The 16,967-nt window shown below is 40.9% G+C and overlaps 2 long non-coding RNA genes across 6 annotated transcripts in view; one reads left to right on the top strand and one right to left on the bottom strand.

Annotated features, from left to right (window-relative positions):
- Positions 1 to 16,967, top strand: part of LOC138106887 (uncharacterized) — a 137,433-nt gene that overhangs the window by 52,810 nt on the left and 67,656 nt on the right. The gene's annotated exons all lie outside the window — the stretch shown is intronic.
- On the bottom strand, positions 8,386 to 16,416 carry LOC138106888 (uncharacterized). 2 transcript variants are annotated; one of them, XR_011149180.1, is made up of 3 exons: positions 16,375 to 16,416; positions 12,959 to 13,124; positions 8,386 to 8,887 (listed from the first exon to the last, which is right to left on the bottom strand). It is a non-coding gene; the product is annotated as an uncharacterized lncRNA (long non-coding RNA). The 2 variants fall into 2 exon arrangements; XR_011149181.1 differs by lacking the exon at positions 16,375 to 16,416 and adding an exon at positions 14,811 to 15,072.

Raw genomic sequence — 16,967 nt, 5'->3', positions numbered from 1 at the left:
TTCTAAAAGCCTACAATATGGAGGGACCTAAAAGTTGGGGAATGGTTTTAGCTCTGATCTTGGTATCTCTAGGTTGCATACTGTGTCAGCAAATTGGAAATAATGTACATTTAGTAGCTTACTATGCCAACATTTTTAGAGAGTATCAAAGAAAGTTAAAAAAAAGTTAAGCAGGAGTTACCATAATTAATTATCATCACTCAAGAGACTTATGTGGGACTTGGGACAGAAGTGTGTGTGAGAATGTTAATAACAAAAACTTGTGGGCATCGTAGTGACCCAGCCAGCAGACACAGCAGGTGCCGGGGTGACAGTCCGGACCCTACGGTCACAGCCCTGGTCCTGGCCACGGGAATATACACAATTTTAGCACGAAGCAACGTGCATGAGGATTTCTGTATAACTGCAGTTCATTGCAGTTGTTGATGCTGCAGCTCAAATCAGCATTTATTTGACTAAAGGATGTTTAAGATGATGAAATGAGCTCTAATTATAATGTGCTGAAAGAGCTGCTGAAAAATTGTCTGCTTTCTGCTTTTAATTTAGCTGGAGGCATTGGAAAAGAAATCCAGCGGGTGGAAACAATTTCTTAAGTCACAGTAAAGGTTTCATATGTATTCTTCAGGAAACTTCCATGTCTTTTTTCATGTCTCAGGCCCTGTCCTAGTACAGCACAGCAATGTGCATTTGACCTCAACAATATGATAAATCTCAGTGAGATCAGAGGGGCACTTGAAAGTAAGCACACATCATAGGAATTTTGATCAAATTTGGAGCTAGGCAGGTCCAAGTATTAGACTTTGGATTCAGTCACTTTAAATTGTGTCAGGCAAACACATAGAAGGTAGGCTTCTTTCAACTTGTCCCTCTTTGTCCACAAGGCAGCAGTTCCCAGATAAATGCTCTACTCAGGTTCCTTTTGCCCATACTATTTTGTGTCTGTTCTGGGCTGTACTATTTCAGTATGCACACCATAAAACTGTACTGGATCTTTTTCTCTGAGCCACAGTACATCACAAATACTCATGTAGTTTGTTGTCCTCTCTCACTTCAAGCTTGCTTCTGCTACTGGTGCTTGCCATTTTTCTTTCAGAGTTTCATATCTTCCAGTGCTCTCACTGTCTTTTTCAGTGAGTCTTCCCTGTTTCATGTTCTTTCCAGGCTAGTGCCAACAATACATGTAATACACAGATTATTTCCTCTGATAGGTCATAAATTGCATTCACTCTCTTAGGATCCAGTCCTGCAGTGTCCTAAGCAGTGTTCAGGGGCGCATACAAAAGCATGCTATAAGGGAAAAGTCACATTGGTTCGTACAGGGCTTTTTTAATGATGAAACCAAACACCTGCATGGGTCCCTCTCCATCTGGTCCATCAGGAATGGCCTTGAATGGTCAGCCATCACAGAGCTTGAGGGTTTGGAGCAGGGTACCAACTCTTCACTGTTCCCACAGAGAAGACAATTTTGCCCTTCCGTGCAGAACTCAAGGTGCCCTTGTAGTGCTGAGCATGGCAGTCACTCTCCAAGAAGTTGCTCCTGAGCTATTTTCTCCATGGCTCAGCACTGAGCCTCCAAGAGCACAGCCAAAACACTCCCCCAGGAGGCTCTGAAGTTATGTTGGCACAGGCGGTGTTGTGGAGGGAGGACTGGGGAGAAAGTGGTTTGCTGAGCCAGAGGGTAGGAAAAGAGAAGGGGTTGGAGATGCAGGCCAATCCAGAAAAATGTGGGTACTTTCCACCAGAGAACTGGCATCTCACCAAAGGATCCTTGGGTCTGCTTGGAGAGGATATTACCCTTTCCATTCTTGCTGCAGGGTTCTTTGGCTCCTAGGTCATTTCCAGGGTTGTTATTACAAAGTAATATTCACAAGAACTGATCTGGGAGGTAAAAGAAAAATACCCCTTCATCTAGGTGTGTGACCCATGGTGAAGTTTAATCAGCTTTGTAAGGTATGTTTTGTATCCTTTTGTATTCTGTTTCAAATAAATAAAGCTTCAGATGAAAATAAGCCATTTAAAGAGACATTCTGGGTAGGTTTAGTTGTTTTTTTCTTCAATATTCTTTCTATTTATAGCTTTTTGTGAGAAATGGCCACTGTTTTGCCAAGCATTCAGTAGAGTTTTTAATTGTGCATACTGGCATTTTATGTAACTTTTTGGTTAACTGTTAGCAGGCATTTCTGATATTTTCAAAGAGGTGGATGCTGACTTACTGCAACTGGACTTGGTGTCTCTGAGTGTGTGTTGTGAGATCCCATTTTACTTGCTTTTCTTTAGGAGAGTGGGACAGAAATCAAACCAAATAAAATAATACTGAGAACATTTTGAGCAAGCTTGGATCCAGAGGGGGAATGTGATATTTGGGTTGTCAGTCTAAACACGGGCCAAGTGATCTTTTTCTAAATTTCGTTGAGTTCTTTTTACATAAAAAATACATCAAATACAATTATTCATGTTATATAAAAAATTAATTGGAATACATGACTTATTTTAAGCATAGAGACACATACCATTCAAGAGAATAAGCCCAAAAATTCATATTTGTATGTGCCCTAGACATCTGAATGATACTTTCTGGTCTGTGTGATCCCTGGAGCTGCTGTGCTCTGCACCTCTCTACCGCAGGTTGTGTGACTGTAGTGAGCTTTTTTTGTTTGCCAAGACTGCAAAAGCTGATTAGAGAGGGAGGTGTGTCTGCCCTGGAAGGACACCAGCAGGGATGTGATCCTTATGGTTCTGTGCAAGCCAATACAGAACTCTGGCCATTTTGTAGTAAAATATATTTTGCCTGTAAGTTTGGTAGTATACCTTGCATTTATGGTCACTTAGTGTCTCTAACTGTACTTAGGGGTATATTCTGTTGAGTTCTCATGTTATTTTATTCCTATATATTTGCAGTAACTGTCAACCACTGCCATTAATACTCTCTGAAAATAATTTGCAGGTTTGCCAGTTAGGTGCTGAACTTCAACCCCTTTTGTGCTCTGTGTATGAAGTATATCATTATAAGAAGCTTTCTTGAAATGTCTTCTCTGAAAATTTCAGACCATGTTTAATCTTGCTCACAGGTCCAGCACTGTAATTTCAAGTTTCTTGCAGTTTATAACTCTGCAATCCTTTTTTTGAAGAGCTGCTAACCAATTATTCTCCATCCTATGAGTGAAGAGTTGCATATTTGTACCAAAACCATAATACTTTGTTCTTCTCTCTACTAAATAAAATGCTGGTTTTGCAGAGCATTTCTCCAATTTTCCTACTGGCGTGCATATTAATAATAATAAAGCTGTGCCCCTAAATCAGCCTTAACCAAGTAATTTAATGAAGGTCAGGGTTGTTTAAAATGTAGTCACAGGAGTCCAAAGAAGTGAATAGATGCAGATGGTAAAGGGGAGAGCTGTAATACAATAATAGCTAAAATCATGTTAGTTCAAGCTGTGAAAATATTAATCCTCAGAATAATTAATCCTCAGAACGTTTGTACTATGGTTGTACAGTTCCACAAGCAAGTATTAAAAAGTGCATTATTATGCCAATAAACACAATAATAAGTCCTCTTTTGCTAATGATCTGAATACCCAGAATTAAATAATTTTGCAAATTAAGTGGTTTCTCAAAATGGCCAGCATGTATAATTGTATTTTTATAGAGGTGCATACACATCTACACTTTCTTTAAGAGTTATGGACCTTCATTCCCAGTAAAACTTTAATTAGTTTTGTTCCATGATTTCTATTCTTCTCTGAATACATGTATGGGTGATACATACAGTCAGTGGTTGGAAAAAAAATTAGAAGTCCCACTGGGTCTCATGTTCATGTCACTTCTCATTACGGGAAGTGACAGTGCATGTGTTTAAAAGTGCTGATGTGATCACCGGAGTGACTACTACAAATCAGCCTAATTCAGCTTTTCTAGAAAACCTGCATAAAATCTGGGTGTTTATCATAAGTGTGCCAGTTAAAATCAGTGCAGATAATTTCAGAATTGTAAGAATTCTTCAGGCACAGGCTCAAGGAATCTTTACACATTTTCTTTGTGTGTATTTTCATCTACAGTAGGCCAGCTATAAAAAAAGTACAGTGCACAGAGAATACAAAAACTAATGAGGAATATTAGACCAACTTGGCATGCTAATGTAATCCTTGCGGAAATTCCTCCCTTTCCTTTCCCCTCTTAATTTTTCAAGTACATCTTCTCATAATCTACACTGATTACTTGACTGCTGAGATACTATTAATTTCTCTTCTTTCCACAAGATTCCAAGAGTTTAAGGGTAGATACAGATAATATTTTTCCATATGCATAGAACAACCCACAAAACGGCACAATGCACATGTGATGTGATTTCTGCATCAAGCCCAGAGTGACTGCTTGAACTGTACCATCTTTTCAGGAAGTAAATCAGCCTCAACTTCAATATGCAAGTGATGGCAAGTCTGCTGCATCTATGTGCAAGCTGACCCAGAGGTTAGATTCTGATATGAATTTCTTCATCCTCAGTTTCAAAATGCAAACTGTAATTGTGCTTTTATTTTTTACAGCCTCTAATGCTAAAAAGATGTTTGCTACTGGAAATTTTTTAAAGTTTTCTTTAAGAGCTCACTTCATCAATTTTAGCATTGTCAAGCCATTTCCACACTTTTGTAACTCCTCAGAATAATATGGTTAGTACGCATGTGTAAAAATCCATTAGTTTGCTTCATTCAAAAGGAAAGAAAAAAAAAGAATTAAAATACTGAGTGATCTTCCCTGCCCCATGCAGCCCAGTGTCAATGGTCAGTCACAGTTCTGACACCAAATTTTACTCCTCTCAAGTAGAATCCCCTTAAAATTAGTTGTTACTTAATTTTGAAGCTCTGAATGCAAGCTCCCTGTCAGAGAATGTCTTCTAACAGCATCTGGGGTTAATCAAGTTATGTTCTATGCTCTGATCCTTACTTACAAGCCACTGATATATTTGTGTATTGCAAGGTCACTGCACATTTCATCTATGTTTGTGAAGATAAGTCAAAACAAAGGCCATAAAAGCAGAAAGTTTTATTAATTAGTAATTAGATTAATAAATGAACTGAGTAGAAACAATTCTTTAATTCTGCATGGAAGCTTTCTTTTAAAATATAGGATGGTTTCCTTACAGCAAAACCATAAGAAGAAAAATCAAAATAAATATGTGTTAATTATACTCCTAGACTTGCTTACATGTCAAAACTATTTTTTCAGTATTGCTTCATTGTTGAGGGTTAGTGTACTTCACCAGCAAGTGGCAGAACATGTCCTAAGTAGGGATTTTCCATTGCATGCCACAACTACAGACAATTGACATTTGATTATAATAACCAGCAAACTTTCATGAAATAAATGACACCTGAGTAAGCTTCATAACCATTTGCCTCGCCCTACCCTGGAATGTGTCTGTGCTGTGTGAAGGCTAGGAACAGTTCTGGTGATTGCAAGCAGAGTCATTTGAAGCCAGGGCAGCACAGGCTTTTCCTGAGATAGGTTGCACTGGATAGCTCACACACCACTTGCAGTAGATTTTAGAACTCCTTACTTGTGTGTAGTTCTGAGAACGCTCCCAGAAGCAAAATGGTAACCTATGCTGGGGGTCATACACTTGCATCCTAAAGTTTCTGTGTTTCCGGAGCTTGATTCAGCCATGTCTTGCATTTTTACCAGCTCTCCGTTTATGTCACTGAACACAAAGTGGAGGTGACACTGCCAAAGCAGAATAGTTTTGTAGAGAAGTGCAGGAATTGTGCCACTTGTTTTCGGTGCCTGTGGTTTGAGCAGCAGCAGGCAAAGCTGCCGGCCTGTGCGAACTCGTCACTTCGTTATGTAACACTCTCCTGTAACTTTGCTTGCTTCATGACCACGTCCAGCTAAACTGCTGAGAGCCCACAAACAGTGTGCCAGGAGCGTGTGGGTTGCAGGTGTCTCTGGCTATGACTAGTGATGTGTGAAACTGCAGTGCAGGAAAGATCCATAAAGGTACAACTTTCAGCGAGCGTGGTGGAACTCTATTCCCATAGACTGAGAGTTCTGCTTGAAAGACCCATCAGCAAACACACTTCTGCCACCTACATGGTGAGTAATGTGGAAGAAAAGTTTTCTTCATTCAAGGTGCAAAAAGTAATGACTGAGAAAACAGATTTTTACCATCTTGATGCTAGCTGGAATGAGATATGCTACTGTCACGCTATATAGTGGGACTTGTCACCTACATCATCCCCTCAGTACCCTCAAAACTACTCTACCTGTCCATCTCTCCTTCGCATTCACCTGCTGACCTTCTGGATCCTACTTCAGACTCAGGAGTACATCTACTCCTGAGTTGGGAAACCATCCTTCAACCCTTCTTGCTCTTCTTCCATTCTGAGGGGGAGGAAAAAATCCTGGCATCTGCCACCCAGTCCACTTGCATGTTGGGGTCACAGAGGAAGCATGAGCAGTGTCTGTAAGATGTTTCAAATAATTGTTGCATAATGTTGAGAACACTTTTGCAGTGTAAATGGATGATATTTATTGTGTTCCTAGGAATCCCATTTTTTGTGGCCCATTTTCAGTTTTGCAATATTTTAACAAAAGGTAATTAGACTGTGGAGCTTGTTCATCTTAAATGTAGCAACCAACTTAACAGTTCTGACATCTGAACTTTAGAGAACCCTTAAGAACTCTTTATTGCTTAGCTTAAAAAAAAGGCAAGGCCCAGCACAGAACAGATGTATAGTAATAAACTTATCTCATAATGTCAAATGATTAAACAGTGGATTCTTTTTTACATTTAAATATACAAGACTTTCCATTAAGGGACTTTGTTGACTCTGATAACAGTTTCACAACCATTAAGTTTATTTCTACAGCTATTTGTTAAAAGCCAATAGGGAAAATAATAGAAACTAATTGAAAAGCAAAGCAAACAGAGCAGAGCCTAGAATGTTTCAGTTAATAAGCAATAGAGATTGTATTGATTTCATTTTATAAACAACATTAATCCTCAATAACAATTAAAGTGTAGACAGGTTGCTTGTTTAAGTTATCAGATAAGATGGCCTACTCAGGTAGATATCTCGGGTAGTAATTTGAAAAGGATATGAGGATTCAAGAATCTATTGATCTATCCATCATGAGCCTGTGTCATGAGAAATGTTCTTGGCAAGGTGCAGTAGTTCCTAAAACCTCAAAGACTGGCAGTACAAAATTCCTGCTGCTGGAAAACATTGCAAGCCTGAATGAAAATGGTAACGTTTCAAAAGTAGCTTTATGTGTTTTCCCCATATTATAGAGATGACTGAAGTGAGGCATCAGGTCTTGTGTGCTCCTAGTTCAAAGACAGCGGAAGTGAATACACGTAGCCTCAAAGCAGGATCTGCATTCAAGGCTGTAGGAAGCTTTGGTCCTGGGTATCCTCTGCTGGCAGAAAACTGCAAAAGCTATTCCAGAGACACTTCTGCTCCCAAACCAGGAGCAGAATATCAACCCTCCTAGATGGTGGCTTAGAATTCCAAGGAAAGCTGGAAAAGAATTATGCAAATCTCTAAAAATACAAAGGAAAGGTTTGGGCATTTTACACAAAGGATAGCAATGCAATATTCACAGCTCAGGTGTTGACAGGTATTTATTTGCAGTTGCTCTGTGACTGTGTGCTTGGTGGTGACTGAACACTTCTTGAGGTATGTTGGTGTAGCTGGCTCTGGAGGTGATCCTTTTGTTTACCTGGTGGTGTGGCAGCAGCTGGGGAGAGCAGCAGGGCAGATTCGAGTGTGGCCAGGCTGCCCTCTTTTAGTGTAAGGGGAAGTCCAGAGGCTTACCTTGATTGCTGGTCCGTGCCGAAGACCTGGCTTTGGCCGAGGGCCTCCAGCACAGTCAGAGTAACTGGCAAATTGGTTCTTGTCTCATGCTTAAACCGCTTGTGTGTTCATGAATAAGCTGCTCTCTTCATCTCATGGTGGGCAGGACCTGATCCAGTGGCTTGCTCTCCAAATGCCTAATTGGCCACAGTCTGTGTGGAGAGGTTGCTTAACAGGCATGTGTTCAGTGCAGGGACCCCTGGTACAAACGCGACTGCTTGAGCTCAGGTTCCTCCTCTGCCACAGGGAACCTGGACCCTGTGTCTCGTTCAGTGATATTGGAAGTTGCTCAAAGCCCATCTAACCTGCCCTGAAACACTTTCAGGGATGGGGCATCCACAGCTCTTCTCTGGGTGAGCTCTTACAGTGTCTTTTCATCCTCACAGCTGTTCTGCTGAAATTGGGCTGATTTTTATGGACTAGTTCAACATCCATTAGATTAAAAAGGAAGGAAATTAAACTAAAGAAGGAGATTGAATGTGATTCTATGATCTCATGTTAATAACTCACATGGGAGAGAAGATACTTTGAGGTCAGTTCCTGTTTTATTAAACATACAGTACAGAAGTGTGAAATAGGCAGTAGAGAAGAGACTGACCCACTGATTACCTCTGTCCAGCTGAATGTCCAAGAGCACTCTCTCTGGCCAAGACAATATCTGGTTGTTCCAAGTAGTGTGGAATAGCTTTCATAGGAAAGAACATTGCTCCCAAACTGCCTTATGGGCTCTTCAGGGAATTAATTCAAATTCTTTTATGGTGAGGAGGAGAACGAAGCCCATTCCTCTGTGGCTATGGGTGAGGTCACTGGTTCAGAGCCAGGTGGACAAACCAGAAGTAACCCTCTCTTGCTGTATATTTTGAAAAACAGAATGAGCTCCTACCCACAACTGCATCAGAGTCTTACTTAAGCACCAGGTTTTGAAACTTCTGCAAGGTGTCCTGTGTCCTAGGAAAAGGTCGGATTTAAGACCAGGTCTTCTCAACAGCAGTTTCTCCTATCTGAGCTGAAATGTTGTCATTGGGATCAGGCTTATGACTCTGGAGAAGTAAAAGCAAATAAGGCCATGTTAGAAGCTTGTACTTTAGCATTCTTTGTTCAAGATAAGATGCACTGTACTGTATACAAATCACCTTTTAGAATGGAGCAGTACACTGCATATATTGGCATTCCTGGATTTTTAATATAATGGAATGGGTTGGGTTGGGAGGGACCCTAAAAATCATCTAGTTTCAAGCTCCCTGCAACAGACAGGAACACCTTCCACTAGAACAGGCCACTCAAAGTCCCATCCAGCCTGGCCTTGAACACTTCCAGCGATGGGCATCCACGGTTTCTGTGGGCAACCTGTTCCAGTGTCTCACCACCCTCACAGCAGAGAATTTCTTCTTATTATCTAATCTAAACCCACCCTCCTCCAGTTTAAACCCATTCCCTCTTGTCCCATCACTACAAGCCCTTGTCAAAAGTCCCTCTCCATCTCTCCTGTAGGTCTCCTTTAGGTACTGCACCACACAGCTTGGCATGATTGGCAAACTTGCTGAGGGTGCCCTTGATCCCCCTGTCTGTGTCACTGACAAAGATGTTGAACAGCAGTGGTCCCAGTACCAACCCCAAGGAACTCCAGTTGTCACAGATCTCTGCTTGGACCAGTGAGCCCCTGAAAACAACTCGAGTGCGACCATCCAGCCAATTCCTTATCCACTGAGTGGTCCATCTGTCAAATCCATGTCCCTCCAGTTCAGAGGCAAGGCTGTCATGTGGGACAGAGTCAATGCTTTGCACAAGTCCAGGTACATCATGTCTGTCACTCTTCCCTTATCCACCAGCACTCTAACCCCATCTTAGAAGGCCACCGGATTTGTCAGGCTTGATCTGCTCTTGCTGGCTGTCACCAGCCATCTCCTTATTTCCCTCATGCCTTAGCATGGTTTCCAGGCAGATCTGCTCCACGATCCTGCCAGGCACAGAGGTGAGACTGACCACCCTGTGGTTCCCTGGGTCTTACATTTTTCTCTTTTGAAAACTGATGACAACGTTTCCCTTTTTCCAATCAGTGGGAACTTCACTGGACTGCCACAACATCTCAAATATGATGGGTACTGGCTTAGTCACTTTCTTGGCCAGTTCCTTCAAGAACTGTGGATGTATCTTGTCACAAGTCCCATGGACTTGTGCACCTTAAGGTTTATTAGATACCCTCAAATCTGATCTTCTAAAGTGGATAATTTTTCATTCTCCCAGTCCCTGCCTTCGGGTTCTTCAATTTGGGCAGTGTGTCTGGACCACTTGCTGGTCAAGACTGAGGCCGTTTCCATATCCTGGGTAACCATGTCTTCTGTTTCCCTCTGGAGACGGACCACATTTTCCCAAATCTCCCTTTTATGTACCTATAGGAGCTTTTCTTGTTGACCTTAATGTCCCTGGCCAAATTTAATTTTATCAGAGCTTTAGCTTTCCTTACATGATGCTGGATAATATCTCTGTATTCCTCCCAGGCTACCTGTCCTTGCATCCACCCTTTATAGGTGGAAGCATATGTATGTATAACTAAAAAAATATTATATCATGATAATAAAATAATATTGAAATATAAGAAGAAGAGTAGATATGATTAATTAAAGAAATCAATACAGATCATTGGAAATAAGAGATGACTGAGAAACTGAACTAAGAAAATTTACATAAATGAACGCATTTACTCCAAGTACATTTCTGTTCATGATAAGTGTTTGGATGTAGCAGAGGAGACTAAAAAAGATGGCAACAAAAAGGAACCAGAAAACTGCCTGTCCTACGGCAGAAGCTTGCAGTTGCCTCAGGTAGAAATTTCCTGTTAACTTTTGTAGTCCTTGGAGAGTAGCCGACTGTCATCAATTCATGGTCAATATTTGAATAATGCTCTTTGGCAAGTCACACCATTTGCTATTTGCTCGATCAATGTATAATAGCCCAATGACTCAATATTATAAAACTCAATGACCTGTGAAACTTCAACATTTACATTTCTGTTAAAATCTCAAATAGTTCTTTATTAGTAGGAACTCAAGCTAAAATGCCAAAGAGATAAGCTTGATGACAATTATTAGCTACTTTTCTTAGTCATACTGAGACAAATTCTAGTGCTTTTACTAAAACTGAATACTATGAAATGAATGAAACTGCTCACAGGGAAAGACAAAACTCATCACATATTTGAGGGATTAGAAGATGTAGAGGTCAGAATCTGTCCCAGGCAACCCGTGTGAATTTTCTGGGTTTACTCACCCTGCTTACTATGGCATGTTGTAGCTGGCATAAATGGGCATAAATATTTATTGACTTGTAGTGGGAGTCCAATGTTTCACAGGAACTCTGTGCATGAACACTATTAATTATCCGGTTATCAAATGTCTGTGCAGTTTAGCAGGTTTTAGAGTGGTAAGTATATTATCAGATGAAATCCTGACCCCATTGAAAACAAAGTCAATCTCCCAAGGGACCATACCTCAGTCATGGTGGGGAACCTTCCATTCAGAGCCTCCTAAAGTCCTGCAGTTACAGCCCATTTTCCATATCCTCCCTGGCTCCTGGAAGCACAGGAGCAGAGCAGAGGCAGGGAGGACCAGGGCTGCTGCTGCTAGGCTGGAAGCTCACACAGATGCCGTGTCTCCATGCAGGGGTGCCAGCCTCTGCAAACACATTTCTGCTGACTGGGCACTCCCTGCATGTTCCTGTGCAAAGTCAAACCTGGAAACTTAAATTGCCACTGTAGATGACTTACATTGTTTAAAGGTATATGTTTGACTGTCCTGAACGCATTAAAAACACTGAGGTGGGCCATGTGGTCTGAAAAGCATATCAGGATCTTTGTCCTCGGGTGGTTACAGCTCCAGTTAACACTCCGAGGTGAGCGATGTCAGCACTTGAGTTCATTTCAGTGCAAGATCAAATGGGTGAAGCTAAACTATTTACTGTCAAACTCAGTTTGTAGACACCAAAGAGCAGGTAAAACAGAGATGCAAACAAATATCTGCCTCTCATCTGTTTTAATTCACAATCTCTAAGCTCAGACAGGTGCCGTGATGTTGTGAAGGTTCTGCATCAAACATGGGTACTGATTTGACCTCCTGGCTCAAGGTAGAAAGTTCAGATACTTTAATGCTTTAGTGTATCAGAGTTACATCTAGAGTGATAATTCTGTGTTGAAAAAGCAGACTTAGGTGCATTAGGACATTGCCACAAACTGAAATGCATCTTTTTTTTATTTCTTTCCTTTCCACTTTCCTTCAAGTGCAGCGGATTAAAGAATTGTCAACAAGCTAGCTCACAGACAAGTTTGCCAGAATAACCATTTGGACAAACATTCTTATTTATCTTTTCCTATTAAGAAAATGTCTATCAACATATCAGGACTGGGTTCAAATCACTTATAAGAAAAAGAGAAGCTCCTAGTAATAATCTGACCTAATTAATGGTGAGAGCTGATATAAGAAGTACTCTGCTGATCTTTGAGGCACAGCACCTGGAAGATTTAAGGAAAGAGAAAGCTAGCAGATGTGAGATAGTGAGAGAAACTCTCTGCTGACCAAGGCTGAGTTTCCAAGGCAGGTCAATGGGGCACATGGAGGTACCCAAGTGTGCAGTGGTCACAGCATGTAAGGTCCAGATTGGTGAGCCTCCACATTTGCTCCCATACCTTTGTGGAACAGGAACAGTTGATATAGGTGAGGCATTTCAAATAACACATGTGAGAGAAACATATTTTCTGGCTGCAGAAGGGAGGAGAAAGATAAGATGTATGACTCTCCCAGTACCTCTGAAGAGATTTTCTGACAATTTTGGCTGATCCTGACTGCACTGGCCATGGTATGACACCTCTGTTCCAGCAGCCCTGTGTGTCCCTGCCCTGGCACAATGGGCTCTGTTTACCTTGCACTGTATGAACACTCTATAAACATACAGTGTGTATGTAAGTGCAGGTTGTTACACGCACTTACTACTTGAAGCAACTCAGAGCAACTCTTGGGTCACTATTTGCATGAAGAATGTGTGTGGGTTTATCATTATGCAAAAGGTATCAGACACACCTGCTAGAACAAATGAAACATTTCTAGAAAAAACAAACCTGCCTTTTGCTGTAGTGAATATCTGGAGTCTGTTCTCTTGCACATTACACCATTGCACCACACTTGGAATGTCAATACTGCCTTGGGAAACTTTGTGCCACCCCATTTCGTTCAGCTCCTTAAAAAAATGCTCGGGAAACAAATTGAATCTGAAGCAACATGAAACAGGCTAAAGAGGGAAGAGAGAACACATCAAGTAAGGGAAAAAGAAAGGTTATGTCAACATAGTACAATGCTGCACAGAGCCAGCACATTAATATTCCTAAGCAGCACTGTACATTTGGAAGTAACAACATGAGGTAACTCCTTAAACTACCTCCATATGACAGGTGTTTGCTTGTCAGAGCTCAGTGGCAATGCAGTTTGGTATCATCATAGCAGTCCTCTGTCTCACATGGAGCTCGTGCTGTGTTTGTCCTGCCACATCTTTCTTTTAGTTGTTTCAATAGCTCAGTGTTGTTTTTGATGGGAAGTGACATGTTCAGGCTGCCTGTGAACCCAGGTTCTCTTGTCCAGGAGATGCAAGTGTCCCTGGCTCCCTGCTCCCTCTGAGGGCAGCCCTCAGCAGGAGCTCTGGAGCAGCTTCATTCTGCACCAAGGAACATACTGTGCTTTCCTTTCCCCTTTCCACATGAATGAAAGGGGATTGTCCCATTCTAAGAGTAAAAACATGCTTTGGAGGCTAAAGTTCAGTTTACCCTGCCTACCTTTTATTTATTCTGCTTGCACTGTATTAAATGCCGTCTAACTCACAGACTGTGGGTCTGTGAGGCTGTTGAGGCTTTTACAAAAGCTCTGTTAATTGTGCTATGTTGAATTAAAAAAAAATGAACTATAGATCTTATATGTAGAAAAAGAATGAACAGGGTTCTGCTCTTGAAAATAAGCAATGAAAAAGCCAACTCATGTAGGAGGCAAACAACAAATGTTGTTAATTATCCTAATTATTTGAAGCATGTGACCAAGAGACTACTTTAACACTGAAGTAACAGTGGCTATGAAATAAAAGGAATAGTGAAGCAGTGAATTCCAGCTTAGGGTAAAGTGCAGTAAATAACAATGTGTTAAATATATTAATACAAGAGATATAGAAAGAGTTCTGGCTTTTCTTATTGCTCAGTGTGTGTTGTTGGGCTCTACATTTGTGGTGCATGGATGAAAGAGGGTCTAATAATGGACATGAACATAATAGATAATTTACTCGCAGTGTTTCTTGTTGCAAAGGTAAGAATTAGCTCTGTATAACATTTGTGCATAACAGGTCTGAATTCTGTTTTCAGTGCTGTAAGAGAAATACACTTGCAGAGTCCTGAACCCACCACAGCAATCTCATGTTTCTCAGTCACTGCAACAGTAATGTGCCACATCATCTTGGTTTACTCACTTGCATCACTTGCTATCTACCTAAGCACACTTAGGTAGTTTTAGTTTTGCTTCCCTGTGCCCCTGCCCCCCATCTTAAACTGGGCTAGTGCTCAGACCTTTGGTGGAGAGAGAAAGACTTGAGTACAGTTTCTCAGCTTCTCCCTGGATTTAGTCATCATTGTGGACATGGTTAACCTGTGCTGTCAAACAACAAGGCTTTTTGCTCATGTCAGTGAAAGAGAGTGAACTAAGTGCCTTTATTCTTCACATCAGGCTGGTAAAATGCAATAGAAAGGGAGGGTGATGCTAGCAAGGTAAAGGAAAGAGTGCAGGCTTACTGCATGCATGTATCCCCTTACACCTGCACACAAACCATGACATGTATTTAGTGAAATCATGCTTCAGTTTCCTAGGGGCATGAATGAATGAATTGGCAGGGCAGCCAATAAGCCAAGTGAATATTTCAAGTCACTCCATTAAGGTCACTCACCAGTTTTGCATTTCTTGGCCAGTAGAGTGGTCTCTCAAACGAATTCGTGCTTCTATTTCATTTATAAACACCAAGACCAGGTCTTTCACCTGCTTTAAAGCATTTAAGTAATCCTGAAGAACTGAGCATGATTCTTTGCATGTTTTGTATCATCAAATCTGGCAACCTCCATCACTGACAATATGTATCCACATATGAAAATAATTAGCTGAATGTCTGTCGCCTTGCCTGAGAGGCAGTGTCATCTGCTCAGGAACTGGTTGGAAACACTAATGAAAGATGGAGATACTAGGAGAAATAAACAAGAATGAGAAGAAATATGCAGAGCTACAAAAAGAAATACTAGAGATGAACATAAGGAGAGCTATTCAAGCGATAGCTCTGACAAATCAAGTTCTTCTCATCCTCTTTATATATTACAAAAAGAGGCTACACAGTAAAATTGAAAGTATACACTTACAACCCACAGAATATGTCTTCTTTTCTTACTGTGCTTTTGTGGCCTGGCAGGTATCTCTTCTACTGGAGCATCTAGCTAGGAAAGCAAATTAACTATTCTTTTCTGTTTCTTACCCCTCAAAGCAGGAGATAAAAGAAGCAGGTGCACACAGCTTAGCTAGTTGCTGGTGGAGTTAGTGCAGTGTGTTTGCCCCTGAGGTTCCTGCCCATGACATTGCATTTTGCACAAAACCCATTGATGAATGGTATTCTGGAATGTCTAGGAAAGTCTGAAAGAATCACCGTGATTTTGTGAGACTGTTTAATGATGACTTCATCAGCCTACATTTCTCTGTAGAAAGCAAAAAAAAAAGGGTGGAAAGACAGAAGAAGGGAATCTTCCATTCTTCTTCCCTTGATAGAGTTCTTTGCATTTTCCAGCAGATGATACAAATAGTGGAAAATAGCTGAGTTCTTCCTTGCCAGGACAACTTCATGAAGTTTTAAATAGCATTTCTATTTCATTTATCTAGCTTAGATTCTTATGTACAGAGTCCTCAGTGGCTAAATGTCTCTCATCATCCATTATCTTAAAATTAAACATATGATCACTACAGGTTCACTCTGCACTTAGAAATGTGGTAATGGGGCTAGGAAGTTCTGATATAGTAATGTCCTCTGTTTAGATTACAAATAGCTTTTTAGCTTTGATTATAAATGAAAGGATTATACTGGGGCATCTTTGTGGATGTATCACTAATTTGACGATGGGTTGTTATATTTTAACTACTCTGCTTTTCCTCTTACACGACTTACCACTGGCTCCCCCTTAATAAATGTGAGAGATCTTCCACTTGGCCATTTTGGTTTTAGCATAAGTAGTCTCATTTACTAACACTATGTTAGTTTCTACAATATGTAGTTTCGTGTCTATGAATTTGAGGGGCGAACCAACATGGTCAACCTTTTTCATCACATGATAGAAGGATTTCTTTCTTTGCCTCTTCCCATCTTCTCTCCAAATGACACCCTCCTACTCTCTCTTGATGGAAACTTCTGTATCACTGTCTCAGGAAAAGGAAAATCCCAAGACACGTGTGTGTACAAACGCAAGTACCACAAGTACCTTTTCAAGAATGCTCTCAGGGACCTGTTCTTAATGCAGATCACACAGGCTGAAATCATCCTCTCTTTTAAGCTTAATTACATCCCTTATATAAGTGGAGCCAGCTGGAGGTTTTTTTCTAGCTTCTTCAATTCCTAGAAGGTTACTCTAGCACAGGGACTATCAGGTTACTGTTGCCAAGGGGTTTACAGCTGTGCTCATAGAGGATCATATACTATCAGTCATCTCATCTGTATCATCACATACAAACTTGGCTTCTTTTTTTAATTTTTTTTTTCTGACATGCTGTCCTCCACCATATGGGTGCTCCTGAAAGGAGAAAATTACTGGAAGTTGCCAAGGATAAGTTCTTATACTTAAAAAAATTCTCTATCTATTCTCTATCTGTTCTCAAAAATTCTCTCTATCTGCAGTGATAGGAGGTGGGGGATGAGGGTAGGGGTGAGGGGGGTTTTCTTCTGGCTGTGAGCCATCCCCTGTGTAAAAAACATCCTCATGGGGTAGGGTGTTTAGAGGAAGGAAATGCGTCTCATATTCCAGTTCTTTATTATGCCAGTCATGTTGGAGGACTTCTTTTGAGCTGTGGTAGGAAA

This window comes from Aphelocoma coerulescens, chromosome 2 (genome assembly GCF_041296385.1).
Source record: "Aphelocoma coerulescens isolate FSJ_1873_10779 chromosome 2, UR_Acoe_1.0, whole genome shotgun sequence".
NCBI lineage: Eukaryota > Metazoa > Chordata > Aves > Passeriformes > Corvidae > Aphelocoma > Aphelocoma coerulescens.
The sequence above is the reverse complement of the archived record's forward strand: the minus strand, read 5'-3'. Positions and strand labels throughout refer to the sequence as shown.